This window comes from Lynx rufus, unplaced genomic scaffold (assembly GCF_022079265.1).
Source record: "Lynx rufus isolate CCGP_SWC_20201006 ecotype Redwood Valley unplaced genomic scaffold, mLynRuf1.p SCAF_18, whole genome shotgun sequence".
Lineage (NCBI taxonomy): Eukaryota > Metazoa > Chordata > Mammalia > Carnivora > Felidae > Lynx > Lynx rufus.
In genome coordinates this window covers 35,203,615-35,222,730 of record NW_025814832.1, presented here as the reverse complement: position 1 = coordinate 35,222,730, position 19,116 = coordinate 35,203,615, and the positions used below count along the sequence as shown (strand labels likewise).

The 19,116-nt window shown below is 48.1% G+C and overlaps 1 long non-coding RNA gene across 14 annotated transcripts in view; it reads left to right on the top strand.

Annotated features, from left to right (window-relative positions):
* LOC124513484 (uncharacterized) overlaps positions 1-18,607 on the top strand; it is a 41,129-nt gene extending 22,522 nt beyond the window's left edge. For 8 of the 14 annotated variants that reach the window (XR_006962398.1, XR_006962407.1, XR_006962403.1 and 5 more), the window contains 3 exons: positions 5,297-5,489; positions 11,603-13,281; positions 14,968-15,769. This is a non-coding gene — a long non-coding RNA (uncharacterized LOC124513484). The other 6 variants (XR_006962410.1, XR_006962406.1, XR_006962400.1 and 3 more) reach the window with 6 other exon arrangements.
* Positions 18,608-19,116: the final 509 nt, after the last annotated feature.

The window sequence follows — 19,116 nt, the reverse complement described above, 5'->3', positions numbered from 1 at the left end:
TGGGCATCCTGGCAGGAGATCTGTCCCTGGGTTGCCGCCGGTGGTATAAATAGCTGTGAATCTCCAGGTGATTTGCTAAGGGACCACACGCTCGAGGAGGAAGGTGCGGGGTTTCTCTGCTAAGGGAAAGTAATCCAAAGAGGACATCGTACTCTCTCTTCACTGTGGGGAGAGCGCCAGGCATGTTCCGTGGACAGCAAGAGCCCGTGAAAGCAAGGCTCACCCTTTGCGTCCTTGGAATGGCTGGAGAATCTGCCCAGGAGCTTTACAAATGGCGATTCCCAGAAGGTCTCTGCAATGTCTTTGGGGAGTGGCTGTCGGGTGACTGATGAGGTAGGATTCCACAGCTGGACAGAGCCATTGTCCCCTCCCAGGGAAGCTCAGAGACTTGCATGTGACCCCTCGGAGAGTGAGCGGTGACTCAAAGATAAGCAAATAGACAACAGGCACTAGAAGAATGATTCTCTCCCACTGGTCTTTCAAAGATACTTGCGATGGATCTCAAGCTCACCCTCTTAACACAGCGTTTGGAGTTTTTCTTTTTTGGTCAATGCCTACGATTATTATGAATGCTGGGAGACTGGCAGAGAACAAGTGATCTTCTGGGATGCAGGGTGTTGAGAATGGCTTCATGGCAGAGAATGGACGTGGGGTGACAACTCAGAAGTTGGCCGTGGGTTTTTTTTTTTTTTCTGTCCTGGTTGGGGGTGGGGGCGAGAAGACGATGAGACGATGAATAGTAAATGCTATTTTTACTGAGAGCTTACTGTCTGCTGGGTATTTCCCGACGTGTATTGGATGCATTATCTCAGTTAATCCTCACGACAAGTTACAGACAAGGGCTATGATTACTCCCATTTTGTGGATGAGGAAAACAAAATTTAAGGAGGTCAAGTAAATTGTTCCTGGTCACAGAGCTGGCATATGGTAGAATGGGATCTTGAACAGGGTCTGGTCCTGGAGGCTGTACTCTTAAGCACTAAGCTAAAATAATGTGACTTTCAACCTGACGTAGAGAAATATTGGCTGAAGCACGTTTCTTCAGGGACAGCACCTACGTCTTTGAATAACGTCCTTGACTCTGAGCACCTGGCTGTTGGGCTGCACCTGATAACTGATAAATGTTTATCAGCGGAACTGCCTGAATCGTTGAGTTCCATATGACAGCTTCTGAAAGCTAGACTTGCATTCTTGCAAACCAACAGAAATCATGAACCTCTCCCAAGATGGGGATCCGATTCAATTAAAAAACATGATTTATTTATTTCTGGCAAGATGTTGAAGTTAGAAGCACTGCCCTTCTCTCCATCCATTTGCCATAAATTATTAACTTGTTTGAGCGCGGTGCCTGATGTGAATGTGGATGGTATTGTGTGACTGCGGCTTAAAAATACGTGTGCAAACATGGAAGTGTTCTCCACAAGATTTGACGTAAATATGTAAGGAGAAAGGATGGCTAGCTGCCGATGCAACGTCAAGGGAATCTGTTTAATGTGGGCTGTCATATTCGGGCAGTTATCAAGCCCACAGGTGGATTGGGACAGAACTCTGACCTTTATCTATAATTGTGCAAACATCAGAGGGTCCTGATCAAGAGGAAAGCGTGTTTCTCCCAGGGGTGTGCTGGTCAACGTCTAACAGAGAGCTCTCTTGAAAGTGAAAACAGCCCTAGCTGGTCGTGTTGGCCAGTTTGTGTGATGTAATAGTCTGTGATAGATTTTAATTCTACTGTAGATGGAACTGAAAAGAGAGATACACAATCGTCTCTCTTGAGATGATTTCAATGGGCTCCAACATATCGCTTATTCCTCTAGAACCTCCACCCTGGTCCACGTGGGAGTCCCCACTCACCATCTTGCGTACAGACGGCCGCGGGGCTGGTCCCATGATTGTGGCTCTTGTCTACTGAACGTTCCAACTTCACAGGCCAGATGCTTAGCATTAGGCTCCCGATTCACAGGCTTGTGATGTTTTGCCGTGGACAGGGTAGCAGCTGGAAAGTCCGTGAGAGCCCAGACGGCCCAACAAAGACTTTTCAGATAAACTGTCACGGGGATGGTGGGAGCAGACTATGCTCAGTCCTCCTGGTCGTCTCCCCACCGTAAGAATGAACAGCTCATTACGCACTGAAGGTGGGGGAAGGAGCCACGTCCACCATCAGATGCAGGCTGAGTCGGGAGGGCGACGGGTTGCCTAGATGAACTCTATGGGCAGCGTCTGTCCTCTCCCATCCTTGAATCCCCAGAATCCTTGGCCTAGAAGGTTCAGGTTAGCTTAGTAAACCATTAGGCGCTCGACCCGCCAGGGTGAATGACTCCTAGACCTTGTGCCGAGGAGCAGGGCATCACGACTCTGTGCCACACGCACCGGTGAATGGAGATCTATCCCTGGTGCTAAGGGCTCAGAGAGGAGCTTACCTAGGAGCTGTCTAGAGTGGTAGTCAGGGAGGGCTTCCCGGAAGAGGCAGGCCAAAGTGAACTCTTTAAGAGATGAGTTTCTTCCTCCATAGGTCAGCTGGATAGAACTCAAGTCATTCAAGTTGATTGGATTCTCACCTCTTAAAATCTTCACAAAGGAGTCTCTTTCATCTGCTTTGGACCCCGAGCTTCAGGAAGGAAGAAGTATTTGGGTAGGATCGTCTCTAGACGCAGGTTCTAATCGTCCTGTGGATATAATGGGTTTTTGTTGGGGGGTGGGGTAGAGTTGGGGAATTTATTCATTGTTCAAGGAATATATCTGATCAAAAGAAATCAAGTTCCTACCAGAAAAGGGGCTGAGGGCTGATCCTATGAGGTCCCCCGGCCTTTCAGGCTTAACAGGTGTAATTGTTTGAAGAACTAAGAGTATTATCGTCATATGAATGTTGTCTCCACGAGCCCCGAAGCGAAGACAGGTCTTCTCAAGGCTCTTGGAGAAGCCAGAAAGAAACGTCCAGCATGGGACGGCCCTGCTGCCCAGCAGATGTATCCCTCTAAGTCAGCATGTTTTTCTGAGATGAGCCGGGAGACTTCCACAGAGTTTGCAAACTCACACACACGCATGGCCGTGAGGTCTCTGGCTACCAAAACGCGTCCACGTAAGCACGTGCCCCGTCCCAGCTCCTAGGACTAGGAAGATTAGCAGGGACAGTGTCACAAGCCTGGATCTGGTACAAAGCTGCCCACTCTTTTGGACAAATCAAAGGGATGAAGGGTGTGTTCTTAGGGAGAGTTAGCCTTTATCACTGCAGAAAAAAGGATGACTTCCCCGGGGTTATGGCTTTGGTTTGGGGAGACACGAAGAACTGAGCAGTTTACTTATTTATCTATTTGTTTATTATTTATTTATCTTTAATGTTTATTTATACTTTTGAGAGAGAGAGACAGAGCATGAGCAGAGGAGGGGCAGAGAGAGAGAGAGAGAGAGAGAGAGAGAGAGACACACAGAATCCGAAGCAGGCTCCAGGCTCTGAGCTGTCAGCACAGAGCCCGATGTGGGGCTCAAACTCCCGAGCTGCGAGATCATGACATGAGCCGAAGTCAGATGCTCAATGGACTGAGCCACTCAGGCGTCCCAGAACTGAGCCGTTTTTTAGGAATATCCTTGTTCTCAATTTGTCTTTCAACTTGTCTCGCAAGAGACTGAAGGTGGCCTAAATACACAGCCCAAAGACTAGGAAAGGGAGGTCCCCAGTGATGCCAACAGAATGGCCTTGAGTAGAGATGCCTGTGCTGTTTGAAAGGATGGGATGGGTCCATCGGAAGTAGGAGAGAGTACTATTTAATCGACCCCATTCCATAATCTCAGTCTTGGAAAACTGCCACCGGCCTTGGCTTTTGTCAACCATCGAGATGCCCTAGGAGACCCCAAAAATTCAACCAACTCTGAGAAAACAAGTTCTGTGAACTTTAGAACTCCTCTCAGTTGAGAGGCATTGCCCTACACTCCCAGCTCTATGCTGCAAAGAGATGATAATTGTTTTCAGCATTTCCAAAAGGCCATTCCAGGGAATATTATTCCAGCAATTATGGAAGGGCACCGCGAAAAGTCACCTATGTTCATGCAAGTGTGGAAAATACATAGTTAAATAGAGTGAAGCAGTTTATTTTCTACAGGCTTTTTCAGGGCTTCTCAAAATCTACTATCCTGAATTGTGCATCTCTAAGAGGGAGACCGTGTGTATGTTTTAAAAGTCAGGCTCTAAGGCAAAAGGTAGGCGATGCTTCCATTTTGGGGTTATATCGGTAACACACCATCATTGGCACATTGTTTCAAACTGCACAAACACAGGCATGGATTTGTGTACTTAGGTGACTGTGTATAAATAAGAAGCAAACATATCCCATGTGTAGGAGGAATGGATTAGTGGGGGGCGGAGGTGGGGAGGAGATTTAGAAGCCAGCCACCCCTGATGGAAGGTCAATTGTCCCTGATTCTTTAAAAAAATTTTTTTAATGTTTATTTATCTTTTGAGAGAGAGAGAGAGAGAGAGAGAGAGAGGCAGAGTGTGAGCAGGGAAGGGGCAGAGAGAGAGGGAGACACAGAATCCGAAGCAGTCTCCGGGCTCCGAGCTGTCAGCACAGAGCCCGACGCGGGGCTCGAACTCACGGATGGTGAAATCATGACCTGAGCCGAAGTCGGACGCTTAACCGACCGAGCCACCCAGGCGCCCCAATTGTCCCTGATTCGAATTCTGAATTCCTGGGTGACCCCTGCAGGACCACTGCACGTATCCAGTTCCGTTTCCACACAGACACGAAGCAGAAATTTCAGTAAAGTCATCTCAGACTTTTCTTACAAAATACCGTAAGGATTAAGCAAGCCTATGCTGTGAAAATGTTTTGAGCTCTGCGGTCAAGTACACGACCTAATGACAGGGTATCGGGCCCTGACCACCAGCAGGGTTAACCGAGGGGTTTGCAGGACAGGGACAGAGTACTCTGGCAGGACAGGGGAGGGCTGACACCCGGGGATCGGGAAGAGTCATGCCCCGTGTGCACACACAGGTAGATAGGCATGCTGCGCCCTTGGGGGACAGTGGCTTATGTCCTCAGAGGAGAGGACAATCCCAAAGACTTGAAAAGACAGAAAACCTAGAATAAGCAGGTGGCCTCTCTTCTGTGGCAGGTGGTCACGGCCAGCCGACCTTCAGCCAACGCATTAGCCCTGGGGTCTTCCTGTTCACTGGTCCTGGGGGTGGGGGGCGGTTATGGGACTTGCCCAAGGGGTTATTTGCGTAGAGCCGGCTAAACACTCCCAAAGGACCAGACTTCCAGGAAAGGGCTCATCTAAAAAGTTTATTTATTTTTTTTTCCAGTTGGTGGTGACGGCAAGCCTGTGAACACTGGGCACGTAGGCAGTATCCTTCGTCCAGGTTTTACGATTCCTCATTCCCGTTGCTGACTCATCGGGTTGTCTTGGAATCTGAGGGGAGAAGGGCTGGGAGGCGCGGCGGCCGCGGAGAAGCCGGACCTTTTTGAGCAGAGCAGGAGCGCCACCTTGCGTTGCAAGTGAGCGCTGCAGGCCCTGCTGGTGGGATTAGCAAATTCGGAGTTGGGAATCGGTTCCCTTTGGCAACAAGCTGACCAGTAAGGCCTGGGTTTACCCCTGTGACACCCTGAATTATTTTTCTACTTTTTGAAAAAGGTATTTCTTTATTTTGAGAGAGACAGTGACAGCGTGAGTAGGGGAGGGGCAGAGAGAGAGAGGGGGAGAGAGAGGGAGAATCCCAAGCAGGCTCTGCACACAGCCCGAGATCATGACCTGAGCCGAAACGGAGAGTTGGACGCTTAACCGACCGAGTCACCCGGGCGCCCCATATTTTTAACAAAAGGTGGTGTATTGGGGCACCCGGGTGGCTCGGTCGGTTAAGCATCCGACTTGGGCTCAGGTCATGATCTCACAGTTTGTGGGTTCAAGCCCCACGTGGGGCTCTGTGCTGACAGCTCAGAGCCTCGAGTCTGCTTCCAATTCCTTGTCTCTCTCTCTGCCCCTCCATCGCTTGTGCTCTCTCAAAAATAAATAAACATAAAAAAAAAAAAGTAGTGTATTGGTCACAATTGTTCAGAGGAAGACAACCAATAGAATATGTATGTATCCTGCTAAGACTTTAAGGACTTAGCTCGCACAGTTGTGGGGGATGGTAGGTTCGAAATGTGTAGGGAATGCCAGCAGCCTACAAACTCGGGCGGGAGTTGATGTTACCGTCTTGAGGCAAAATTTCTTCTTAAGGCCTTCAACTGATTAGACGAGGCCCACCCACACTATCCAGGGTGATCTCCCTTACCTAAAGTCAGCTGATGGTGGATATTAACCACACCCCAAGTTACCTTCACAGCAACACCCAGCTCAGTGTTTGATTAAATAACTGGGCATTATTTGACACATAAAACTAACCACCATGATGAAGGAGCGTGGGGCAAGCTGAGGGCAAAATACAGGCTAATAGCACCCCCCCCCCCCCACCAAGGGGAATATGTATGACATTCCCCGGACACTCCCAGCTACCCAAGAACAAAGGAAAGGGGTTTAAGTGCTTCCCGCGGTGATGTGGGAAACTAAGGCAAATGAAAAATTAAATTCCCTTACTGCCTACAGCCCATTGACAGACAAGTCCTTGAAACAGGCAGAGTGACCTCCCTCTGGGAGCTCGGTTGCCTCCGTGAGGACGCTTTGCTGGGGGACAAAACAAGAATCTTAGCTTCACATTATCCCAACCTCGAGGATCCTGCAAATTTACTTGGACATATAAAAATTCCTTTGGAAACTTCCTTTATCTCAACTGCCCCGAGATATATGCCCGCAATCAGACTCCAAGCTTATGCCCTCCCCCCACCCCATATACATCTGAAGGGTCCCGTGACTGAGGTTTTATTAAAAGGTAATAAATGGTGTTTCCCTAGCAACAGCTAGCCCCTCAAAGTCCTGGAAACCTTGCTTCCGAACTACCTTGGAGACTTACTCTATCCCTGACCCCCTCCCAACCTGAGGGCGTGTAGTGAGTTACCCGTCACGACCCCAGAGCAGCTCTTTCTGCCCACGGGTCCTGTCCCCGTACTTTGATAAAATCACCCTTTGGCACCAAAGGCGTCTTCAAGAACTCTTTCTTGGCCATCAGCTCCGGACCCCCCCCATCACCCCAAAACTTCATTAATCATTAGGTAAAGGGGAGTCTCAGTTAACAGCTCTCTTCCGGGTACAGGCTCTCCTTTCCAATGCAGATTTCGGCAGTTGAGGGGGAAGCAGAGAGCTTTTCCTGCACCTGCTGGGTTTTGTTTACTTTTTTTTTTAATTTAATTTTTCTAATTTACATCCAAATGAGTTAGCATATAGTGCCACAATGGGTTTTGTTTACCTTTAACTTGAAATAATCTTTATGCCAAAGGGGCCCATCTTGGAGCAGCCTGCCCTTGGCCCCTATGGCAACATTAGCAAGACGGGAAAATGTATTTTTTAACATTAACAGTGTGAATTGCTCTTCACTTGTTTCATTGTCATACGAAGTCAGCAACACTCAGGTCGCTTTAGATACATTGCCATTTCTAGTTATTCCTTGTAACATTGCATTAGATTCTTTTTTTTTTTTTTACGTTCATTTATTTTGAGAAAGAGAGAGACAGAGCATGTGAGCAGGGGAGGGGCAGAGAGAGAGAGGGAGAGAAAGAGAATCCCAAGCAGGCTCCACGCTGTCAGTGCAGAACCCGACGTGGGGCTCGAACCCACGAACTGTGAGATCATTGATGAGGTTTTGCGGTGACGGCGGGGTTCATGGGGCTCAGAGCTGGCGGCCAGGAGAGAATTCTTGAAGATGTCTTTGGTGCAAAAAGGTGATTTTAGTAGACCACGGGGACAGGACTCATGGGCAGGAAGAGCTGCCTGGACCCTGTGGAGAGACAGGTGATATATTTGGGACTCGGGGGAGGTAAAGCCCAGGGGGAGTTTCCAGTGGGATTTTCATCTGCTAAAGAGGACTCAGGCTACTGGAGCCCCAGCTGTTGTCAGGCTAAGGTTGTTTTTCCCTCTGGCAAAGCATTAGCGTTAAGACCGTCGGGAGTTCCTGGACTTCAGGCCATTGATGGGATTGCCTTTATCTGGTAAACCGGTGGGCAATCTTCTCTGTTTAACCAGTGGTTTTGTTGCCCTTTCTTGTTTTTTGGGGTAGCCGGGAGTGTCCAAGGAGTATCACACATATCCCACCAGGGGACATGCACATCAGCCTGTCGCATGCTCCCTCATCAATCCCACCGAGTGAACTGGTTACCCCGGGGAACTCTCCCATTGGACTCTGATGAGGGAGCGTGAGACAAGCAGAGGGCAAAGCCCAAGCTAGCAACATCCCCCCCCACCTCCCCCCCCCCCCGCCCCCCACGACAGTGGGTTGGTTAAGTGACATTCCCCAGGCACTCCTAGCTGCCCAAGAACAAAGAGAAGGGGAAAAACAGATAGTTAACTGATGGAGATTCAGTCATGTTAGACTCCATCAGTTTACGAATACCTTAGTAAATTACAAGAAAAGGGCAATCTTCTCAACAGCCTAATTTCCAGAAACCTGTAGACTCAGTTCCCTGGAGCCCCTGATATCACCCTCTCCTCCTCAGTGATGTGGGGAACCAAGGCCAGAAGGAAATGGCAGGTAACATTTCCTTATAACCTGCAGCCCATTGGCAAATACGGAGTGTAACTGACATTTCTCTAGGCGCTCCCTGCGGTCTTAATGCTAATGCTTCCCTAGAGGGAAAAACAACCTTAGCTTGACAATAGCTAAGCCTCCAGGAATCTGTTAGCTCTTCACATATGGAAATCTCTTTAAGAAACTTCCTCAGGGCTTTATCTCCCCCAGTCCCCAAGTCCCAAGTATATAACCGGTCTCTCCTTCGGGTCCTGGGGAAGCTCTTCTTGGCCCGGGTCCCTCCCTGTGCTTTAAGAAAATCACTTTTTTTGCGCCCAAGACGTCTCAAGAATTCTTTCTCGGCCTTGGCTCCAGAACCCCCATCACTCCAAACCTCATCAACTGTTAAAAAAAAAAAAAAAGAAAGAAAGAAAGAAAGAGAAAAGGAGTCTACAGTTTTGATGGGTTTTTACCTCCTATGATGCTTTTTAAATGAGGCATTTGCAGCCCTGAACACTGAGAATCCCTCCTGTGGAGAACCTCAGGCAGCGCAGAGGAGGGGGACAGGAGACGAACAGGAGTCCCACGGTTGGTTCTTACTGGAGAGAGAAAAAGAAGACATTGGATCCTAGTTGGGGCTCTCTGGCCAGGCCGGAAAGTCCCACAGGATCAGCTAAGAGAGAAGGCGGAAGTTACAACCTTTCTACGGATCATCGTTAGATCTAATTAGAAATAGAAGTAGAAATAATTAGCAGAGTCGCCTGCTAGTTTCTAAACTCCTCCCCGAATCGTGTCCCCCCAAATTCTTATGTTGAAATCCTGACCCACCCCCCTCCGGATACAGCAGAGTGTGACTGCAGGCTGACGAGGCCTTTAAAGAGGTGGTCAGCTTGCCACGAGGTCATTACGGTGGGTCCTAACTCGATGACTGGTGTCCTTGGAAGAAGAGGGGGTGAGGACACAGACGGACGCAGGGGGAAGGCTGTGTGAGGACAGGGAAGAAGAAGACGTCAAGGAAGCCAAGGAGAGAGGCTTCGGAATTAACTGCCTCTGCCTACGCCTTGATCGCAGACTTCCGGCCGCCAGAATCGTGAGCGAGTTACATTTTGGTCGGTTGAGCCACCCGGTGGGTGATCCTTCCCCACGGCAGCCCTGGCGAATTAATAAGCGAGGTAGCGCAGCGTGTCCTGAACCGTTATCTGCTTCCACTCGTGTAGGCTGGTAGCATTGATGAGGATTTTGGTGGCCTGGCATTTAAAAATTCTCTTAGGTTTCTGTGACTATGGGGTTTAACGGTCGCGTGATAGGGTTGAGGGTGCATGACTAGCCCACGAAGTTGCAGGAAGCCTTTCCGAACTGCCCGTAGTGACACCTGTAGTTACGTCGTTACTAAGACGCACGCGTTCCCGCAGATGTGGTGGGAATTTCCATTCCAGGAAGCGATGCCTTCCTATATTAAAGACCCACCGGGATGCCAGTTTAGAACGAGCGTGCTCATGGTTACCACTGGTAATGTGGGTCGGTGCTACCGGCTACCCAGGGCTTGGGGTAGGTCTGTAGGGCTTCTAGAGCTTCCCTTGGGTGACTGCCATTAAGATACGATGCTCTTAGTCTGCTCAGATTCCTACAACAGACTACCACAGACTGGGAGGCTTATACACCGCAGAGATTGATTTCTCAGGGTTCTGGAGGCCGGGAACTCAAAGATCAAGGTGCCAGCAGACTCGGTGCCCGGCCAGGGTCCTCTTCTGTGTTCACAGATGGCTGTCTTCTTGCTGTGTGGCCTCACATGGCAGAAGGGGCGAGGGAGCTCTCTGGGGTTCTTTTCTCTTTTTCTTTTTTATGTTTATTTATTTTAGAGAGAGAGGGAGACACAGAATCCAAAGCAGGCTCCAGGCTCTGAGCTGTCAGCACAGAGCCTGATGCAAGGCTCGAACCCACAAAACGTGAGATCATGACCGAGCCGAAGTCGGACACGCAACTGACTGAGCCACCCAGGCGCCCCATGCAAGGGCTGCACCCTCATGATCTAAATACCTCCCAAGGGCCCACCCCCTACTCCCATCATATCAGGCAATGGGATGTCACACATGATTTTCAGGAGGACACAAACATTCAGTCTATATGGCAACTAAAGAATAAGCCATTGAGTTTATTAAAATATAAAGGATAAATATAACAAATGTAGTTATTAACACTTGCTTGGTGCAGGTTTTTTATGTTTACTTATTTTTGAGAGGGGAGGGGAGTGGGGAGGGGCAGATCTGAAGTGGGCTCCATGCTGACAGCAGACAGGTCGACACGGGGCTTGAACCCCCAGACTGTGAGAATCATGACCTGAGATGAAGTCGGATGTTCAACAGACTAAGTCACCCAGACGCCCCTACTTTCTGTGTTTTAAAGAAAGAATAAAACTTGCAAAAACAATAGTGTGTTTTTGGTTACAATTATTAGCACAACCCCGGTCCTGCCTGGGCAGAGGACCCAGACTGACCATCAGAGACTCAGGGATGAACACATATGTCTCTCTCTTCCCCTGTTTCCAGACTGGGGATTGCACACAGCCTTACGCTCAAATCCTTTTCTTAGGGCCATTCTTGGCTCTTCTGTATTTGTCAGACTTTTCCATTTGGCTCTCTGTTCGAAACTTACATTAGCACCGTTGTCTTTCAGAGAGAGAACCATCCTCCCTTTCCCAATTCTCTGGCTTCTCCCTGGCCGTTTCCGCCGTGAAAACACTGCCTGAGTCAGAAAGGGAATGACCGTGTGGCACTGCCATGCAGAACTGCCTTCAGGAACATCCACGGGGTCTCCCGACCTTCCCTGTCTTTGGAAGCTCGAAGCTGCCCCTGTCCCTGGGTGTTTGTGGGCTGTGTGTGGAAAATGCCTGCCTTGTGTGCCTTTCCTCTTCCCGCTGACATTGCTCTGCCCGGGGAGCCTGTGAACCAGGATGTGATTTCCGAAACGCCTTCCTAAGCATCCCCGTTCATCAGCTCATTGATTTTCTTCCTGCAGGCTTTGCAGGTAAGGAAGGAGTAAGGAAGAACCGGACACGATGAAGAGGCTCCCATCTGCTGGGAAGAGAGAATGAAAAGTACCCCGGCCTCCGGAAGCTGAGGTCAGAACCCGAAGAGAGGGGCTATCTGTCATATGTGTAGCGGAAGACAGGTAGTGAGTGACAGAGCCCCAGCTTGAAAAGGTCGACAGCTGAAGAAGAAACCAGGCAGGTGAAGGAAAACCTTCTGTTTGCAAAAGCCCATTAATTACCAATCGACAGAGGAGTCTTGAGATTGATATGTGACCAGATGTCCTTCTGTTTCTGTTAACAGAACTAAAAACTCCCTGCTTTAAAAAAAAAAAAAAAAAAAAAAAAAAAGGCAGGAGGGTTAAGAGAGCAAGCTTAATAATGGAGATTGAGATTCCCATGCCTCCCCCATAATACCAAGGGGCCCCAAACATTCTCAGGCCCACCTGATTTGGGAAACTGTGTCGATCAGCATTTTATTTTGCAGAAAGAAAGGGAGTTTAAGAATGTCTCTCCTTGGGGCACTTGGGTGGTTCATTCAGGTAAGCGTCTGCCACTTGGTTTCCACTGGGGTCGTGGTCTCACAGTTTGTGAGTTCGAGCCCTGTATCGGGCTCTGTACTGACAGCAAGGAGCCAGCTTGGGATTCTCTCTCTGCCTCTCAAAAGTAAATAAATCAACTGAAAAAAGTCTCTCCTTTTCCACTTGAGCAATAAATGTGTGCAGAAGTCATTCTAGTCAATAAGACTGTCACCGGCTGCATTAGCTTCAAAGTCAAAGACAAGAATGAACAATCCATAAGAGAGGAATATGCTTATGAAGGATAGCCTAGAAGACCCTGAGATTCACACGCCCCGGAGAGGGCAACATTTCTCCTTGCCTACGATGTCTATACTATTTCAAACGCGTCAAAAAGGCAAAGTAGTTACAGCCAAGGAGATTGAGAAAAACTTCCGGGTCCAGGCGTGACCGCAAATGCCCCCTGGAAGGGAGAAATCGTTGATGATACACTTGATTATTGTCAGAATTGGTTCCTTTATGTTCCTCGGCTGGAGTTGAGGCTTCTTCTTAAAGAAGAATGGGACAGAATGAACACGGGGAGGATGAGAAATGATAGACACGCCGTAGGAAGAAGATGAGAGAGAGAGAGCTGGGAACTCAAATTCTCATAAGGCCAAGCAACGACGACAAAGTTCCCTGGGCCAGAGTTCTCTTCCGTTCCGCAGGGTGCCTGCCCCATACTCCATATGCCAACAGAAGGTTAGATTTTAAATCTTGGGGAGAATGAATACCTTGTTGAAAAGGAACACTGGCGATCCCCATACTTCGGATCCCCATACTTTGTGCCAAGTTAGGTGAGACAGAGCACCTCTGGAACCCCTGGAGAGTCCACATCCTAGGGGGATGATGTGACAAGTTTACTTGCGGCAATCTTGTCCCAGGGCATCCCCTCAGCTTCTGGACCCTGGGCTTGTTTTATTTGTTTGTTTGATTTCAGAATCCTAAAGAGAAAAGCAAACAGAGCCTCCACGCCCTGCAAATGACAGATGTTTAACTCCTCTGAGGCTTTGTTCTTCACCTTAATCACAGCTACACGAAGAAAAACACCAGCAAAGGCATCATCAGTGAGATGAACGCATTGACCCTCTAGAATATTTATAATTACACAGGTACCTGGAGATGGGGGTGGGGGTGGGTGGGAACGGGACTCACCCCCTCCTCCCTGCCCACTTAGGTTTCTTATTTTGTCTTGCTGCGTGGTAGTAGCAGTTTGTGATCAGAAATCACCCAATCTTTGGGTCAGTGTGGGCAGAAGTGACCATGGATACCCATTTGACTGCAACCATGCAGATCTTCCCAGAGTAGAGTGGGAAAGAACTAAATGACGGCCGTCATTGGCGTCTAGTGCAATTGCGAACGTTTAAGAAACCCAGAGTAGGTATTCAGGGCATGGTGTTTAATCCCTTTTGTTGTTTGTTTTTCGTTTTTGTTTTTGTTTAAAGGAGCAAAATCCAGGGAACCAAATCCACAGGAAGTCTCTGTGGGAGACGAAGGTCAAGTGGAAAGGGGAAAGTGACCACTTTATGATGTAGTGCTCGAGAGGCAAAGCAAATTGCATTTCTCCGGGGAGATTTGCTTAACCCTCAGCAGGTTCAGACAGGGAAACCCATTTGCAAATCCCCAGACAATGATGGTGGAATGTCCTTCTCCCTCCCCCACCCAACCAGGAAACCCAATACCCTATGCTGGGAACTCAGAAATAAAAAGTACTTATGTCTAGTACGGAAAACATACAAAGGTTTCCGTACAAATTTAAATTTCTCAGAAAGGCAGCAAAGAGGACACCATGACAGATCTCTTTTTCACTGTTCCCTTGCGTTAAGAACTCTTAAGGCTGGAGGGGACTTTGTGAGCCACCCCAACCCGTGTCATTTTACGCAGAAGAAGTCGAGATCCAATCCTTTTCGGAAGAGCAATCTCTAGTGCAAGAATCGTAGGGGCTTTAGTGGAGCCAGAATGTTCCAACACTCACGTTAGAAGCAGCCCTGCACAAACCACTTGGTGGAATCACATCCTAAATTGTTGACAGGGACGTGGATTGTGTTATTGTTGTTGTCATAGCTACAAGCTGTGCTGTCATTTCCTGGAACCCGGGGAGTTTTACGGGCAGAGCTTAGTGGAATAACAGAGATGTGTCTTCAGCAACTCACCGACCCATTGGTTGAGTCTCTCCTTTCTGCTCTCCGATCATAGAGTTGTTTTCATTGTCCCATGGCAACTGCGTGGTGGTCCCTTTCCTGAGCCCCTATGCTCCTCTTTAAAAAAATGTTAATTGGGGCGCCTGGGTGGCGCAGTCGGTTAAGCGTCCGACTTCAGCCAGGTCACGATCTCGCGGTCCGGGAGTTCGAGCCCCGCGTCGGGCTCTGGGCTGATGGCTCGGAGCCTGGAGCCTGTTTCCGATTCTGTGTCTCCCTCTCTCTCTGCCCCTCCCCCGTTCATGCTCTGTCTCTCTCTCTGTCCCAAAAATAAATAAACGTTGAAAAAAAAATGTTAATTTATTTTTGAGACAGAGACAGAGACAGACAGAGCGTGAGCAGGGCAGGGGCAGAGACAGAGGGAGACACCGAATCCCAAGCAGGCTCCAGGCCCTGAGCTGTCAGCACAGAGCCCGACGCGGAGCTCGAACTCACGAACCGCACGGTCATGACCTGAGCCGAAGTCGGACGCTCAACCGACTGAGCCACCAGGCTCCCCTTAAGTATGCTCCTTTTGAAAGCATCCGTAGTGATATGTTTCATGGAGAATAACTCATTCATGCTGCTATTTGCTGAAATATTTGTCCCCCCCACCCCCAGATCTCAGCCATGTTTGCAAGCGTGGGCTTCGTATCAGCTCTGGATGCCAGGACAGCCTGACGGATCGTGAGGTTCCAGCCGTTCGAAAGACACCACTTTCCAGCGTCAGCTGTAAGTGTGCCTTCCAAGTCCAACCTATTTCAGATTCAAAACGTGCTGTGACTTTTGTTCTGGCGAAAGCTGCTGGTCCCAGGAGAGAATGAGGCATGTTCAAGCATCCTTCTTTCCTTCGCTCCATCAAGATGCGCACCGCACGGGGAGTTCTGGGGGCATCCCGGGGCTGGTTTGCAGGGGCTCCGATCCGGGAGCCCCTCATATAGTGTCTCAGGATGCAAAGTCCTGGGCTTGACTCCTCAAGGATTTGGTCTTCCAGGAAGCTCGAGAAAACTTCTGGACACAGAGATGTCTCCCTCCTGGCTAAACCTGCCTTCTCTCGCCTCTGTTCCACCCTGGGAAGGCCGGAACAGATGATTTAATCTAGATTTTTTCAACTTCAGGAAGAAACTTGGTTATTTTGGGGACCCTTTCACCCGGGTTCATCTTTCCTTGCCTTCTCCCCACGCACATTGGCTTGAATTAAGATGTGAGTCCAAAGAGGTCATTCGATCTTCTGACTTTTGGGCTCAGGGCAGAGGCACAAATGGAGTCCTGGTGGTTCCTATGTATGAAGGGTTTTACATAGGGGTTTGGACCCAAAGGTTGTGGTGGTAAATGACGGATTTTCTCTAGAATGGCTCTTCTGCGTGTGTCCTGGGTCAACCTTCAGTCATAATAGAAATCGCAATAAAGTGAGTCAAATGAGTATTTTTGTTTCCCAGTGCATGAAAGTTATGTTTACACTATACTGTAGCCTATTAAGTGTAAATAGCATTATGTCTTAAAAAAAAAATGCACTTGTTATTTATTTATTTATTTATTTATTTATTTATTTATTTATAGTTTATTTATTTTGAGAGAGAGAGAGCATGCATGCAACCAGGGGAGGGGCAGAGAGGGGGAGAGAGAGAATCCCAAGCAGGCTCCACACTGTCAGCACAGAGCCCAACGTGGGGCTCGATCCCACAAACCGTGAGATCATGACCTGAGCCGAAATCAAGAGTCGGACATACCCAACTGAGGCACCTAGGCGCCCCCCAATGCGCATGTTTTCATGAAAAAATACTTTATTGCCGAAAAAGGCTAACTATCTGAGCTTTCAGTCAGCTGTAATCACTGATTACAGATCACCAAAACAAATATTATAATGATGAAAAATTTGAGATGTTGCGAGAATTACCAAAATATGACACAGAGACATGAAGTGAGCAGACGCTATTGGAGAAATGTCACCAATAAACGTAGACAATGTAGGGTTGCCACAAACTTGCAATTTGTAAAAAATGCCCTGTCTGCCAAAGTGCAATAAACTAAAGCGTAATAAAACAAGGTATGCCTGTAAATAGATGAGGAATTTCAGATTCTGGATCCCAGATCCCTGGATCTCTCCTTCTCAGGGACACACAACAGTGGTTTTGAGTGTATAAGCCAAAAACAAATGGCTTATACATCTGATGACGTTGGCAGCCGAGAGCATTTTAGAAGAGTCCCCATTCAATTTCCCTTTCCAGAGGTTGAACCTACCTCTGAATTTAATGGGTAGTTATTTTTCAGTAGGAACATGTACTTCCAAATAAATAAGCACTGAACTTTTGAAAACTGTCCCATGGCTTAATTGGAATACAGTTCAAGCTGTCATCACCCAAGAGGCCAGAATCAAATTCTAGGGAGATAAGCATTTCCTGTCTGACTTCCCTCGTGGAGTAGGCTTCGTGCTGTGTGAACAGCGGGAAGGAACGGGCAACGTTGGTTTCTGTATTTGACCAGGAGATGGCACCATCTGGAAACCTATCTCTCCACATCTCACTAGAAACAAGGAGTTTCTGTTTTTCACAGGGAGGTCAAAGATGCAAAGCAGAGCTGGAAAAAACCCAGATATCGTAAAAGACCATAATTCATACCATGAAGCTTCTTGCTGTCCCTGGGTGTATTTCTTTGGGAGTCCCGAGTGGGGGGGGGGTGGGCAGGGGGAACAGGCAAAAAGAAATCGTGTATGAACATTCTGGGAATTGAAGAGACAGTTTCCCATGTTCTTTTAGAGAAAGGTACAAAAACCCCAAAATGCTCTTATGTTGTCGTAAATAACAGGCTGGTGTAGGGAGTGGGGGAAGGACTTTTCATTCCTTTTCTAGAAAGAAACTGCTTCACGATTCCAGTTCCGTGACCTTTCCTGCTGCCCCAGAGGAATGGAAACTTCCTGACTTGTACAATAAGACCGCTTGATGGTTCTTACTCTCATGGTATTTAAGAACTGGGGAGGAGTTTTGAGGACATTCGGTCCAAGTTTTATCCAGCACAGGAATTGATGTCGTAAGTAGAGAGTAGAAACGCTGTCTATTTGCAAAGCTCACTGGGGACAGAGTCACACATCTGTCAGTTCATCGTCAGACCCGCAGGTCAGGTTGTTTTAGTTGGACTACGGCCAGCTAACACTCCTGATGCTGTTTCTTGAGTACTTGATTCATTCACAATCCATTCATTAAATGGATAGTCACTTATTTAATTGGTATTTACCCATGGCCAGGCACTGAAAGAAATAGGCTTATATGCCTTACCTTACTAAATGCTACAACCGACACCTGAGACACGTTCCATTATTTCCTGTTCACAGGTAAGGAAACTGAGATCAGGAAGATTAGGTAACTTGTCCAAGGGAACACAGCTAGTAAGTGATGGCGGTCATGGCAGGGAGCTTGCTTTGAACCGTCTGATGAACCCCCAGTTCATACACTGAACTACAACGTTCTCATGCTCCCAAAGTGCATGTGGGTGGTCCCTTAGGGATCCTGTCGTCTCACCCTGCCACCTAAGCATTTTTATTTGAACCCTGATGGGCACATCTGCCTTACAGGGCACTTGGACTGATCTTCAGCTCCTCAAGCTCACGTCTGCCCCTTCGTCCACATGATAACCCTGCAAATGTTTGCGTGTTATGAGCCTATCCTAGTACTCGTTCTTAACAGTTTTTTTTTTAAGCAAAACAGACCCAGTTTTCTAACTTTTCCTTAAAAGAGATAACTTGTACCCTCTTATTACCCTGCTGGTTTTCTCGGTAAGCTCCTCCTTTGTCAATGTTTCTTTTTTTAGAAATGCCTAAAATGGCGTGACCGGGCTAGGACACAGTGGGTGTGATTGCTTTCCTTGGTCTGCACCGTGTTCTGTCCAGAGTGGGAAGATATGGGCTCTGATGATATGTCTAAAGCCAAACCCGCTACCATTTGACCCTGTGTAAACCATTTAATCCCCTCTGGGTTCTGTTTCCTTATTTGTAGGTCTCTTCGCATCTGCTGCAACCTTCTGAGACTCTCCATTGGTCATTCATGGGATATCTGCCTTCCCCGTTAGTCTGTCTTCTGTGAGGGCAGAGGCCGGGGCCATTCTGTTCCACCCTTAGAGCCTTGCTCTGTTCCTGGCACCACCCAGCTGTTTAACTGGCAAAACAATGCATCTGCCACATGGGAGTAATTAAACCCTCTCTTCCTCCTTCACGGGATTGTTGTGCAAAACCAATGAGAGAATATATATAAAAGTCGTCTGCTAAAAACAATGCCACGCCCACTGCATACGCTTTGTGTCTGACTCCATTGCATACGCTTTTTGAAAAAGTCATGTGATTGCTTTGCAGGGAATACAAAACTCCCAGGGCATTTTTTTTCCTTACTCTATTCAGCTGTTCATTCATTCTTTCTTTTTTAAGACCCTACTAGGTGCTCAGACAGTGTATTTTAGTTCAAAGTACTATTTGTAAAGTCAGTCAGAGAAGGACAGATATCCCATGTTTTCACTCATCTGTGGATCTTGAGCAACTTAACAGAAGACCGTGGGGGAGGGGAGGGGAGGGGGCAAAAAAAGAAATAGTGATGAACAGAGAGGGACGGAGGCAAACCAAAAGGGGCTCTTAAACACAGAGAACAAACTGAGGGCTGATGGGGGGTGAGGGAGAGGGGAAAAGGGGTGATGGGCTTTGAGGAGGGCACTTGCTGGGATGGGCACTGGGTGTTGTAGGTAAGCGATGAACCACGGGAATCTACCCCAAAAACCAAGAGCACACTG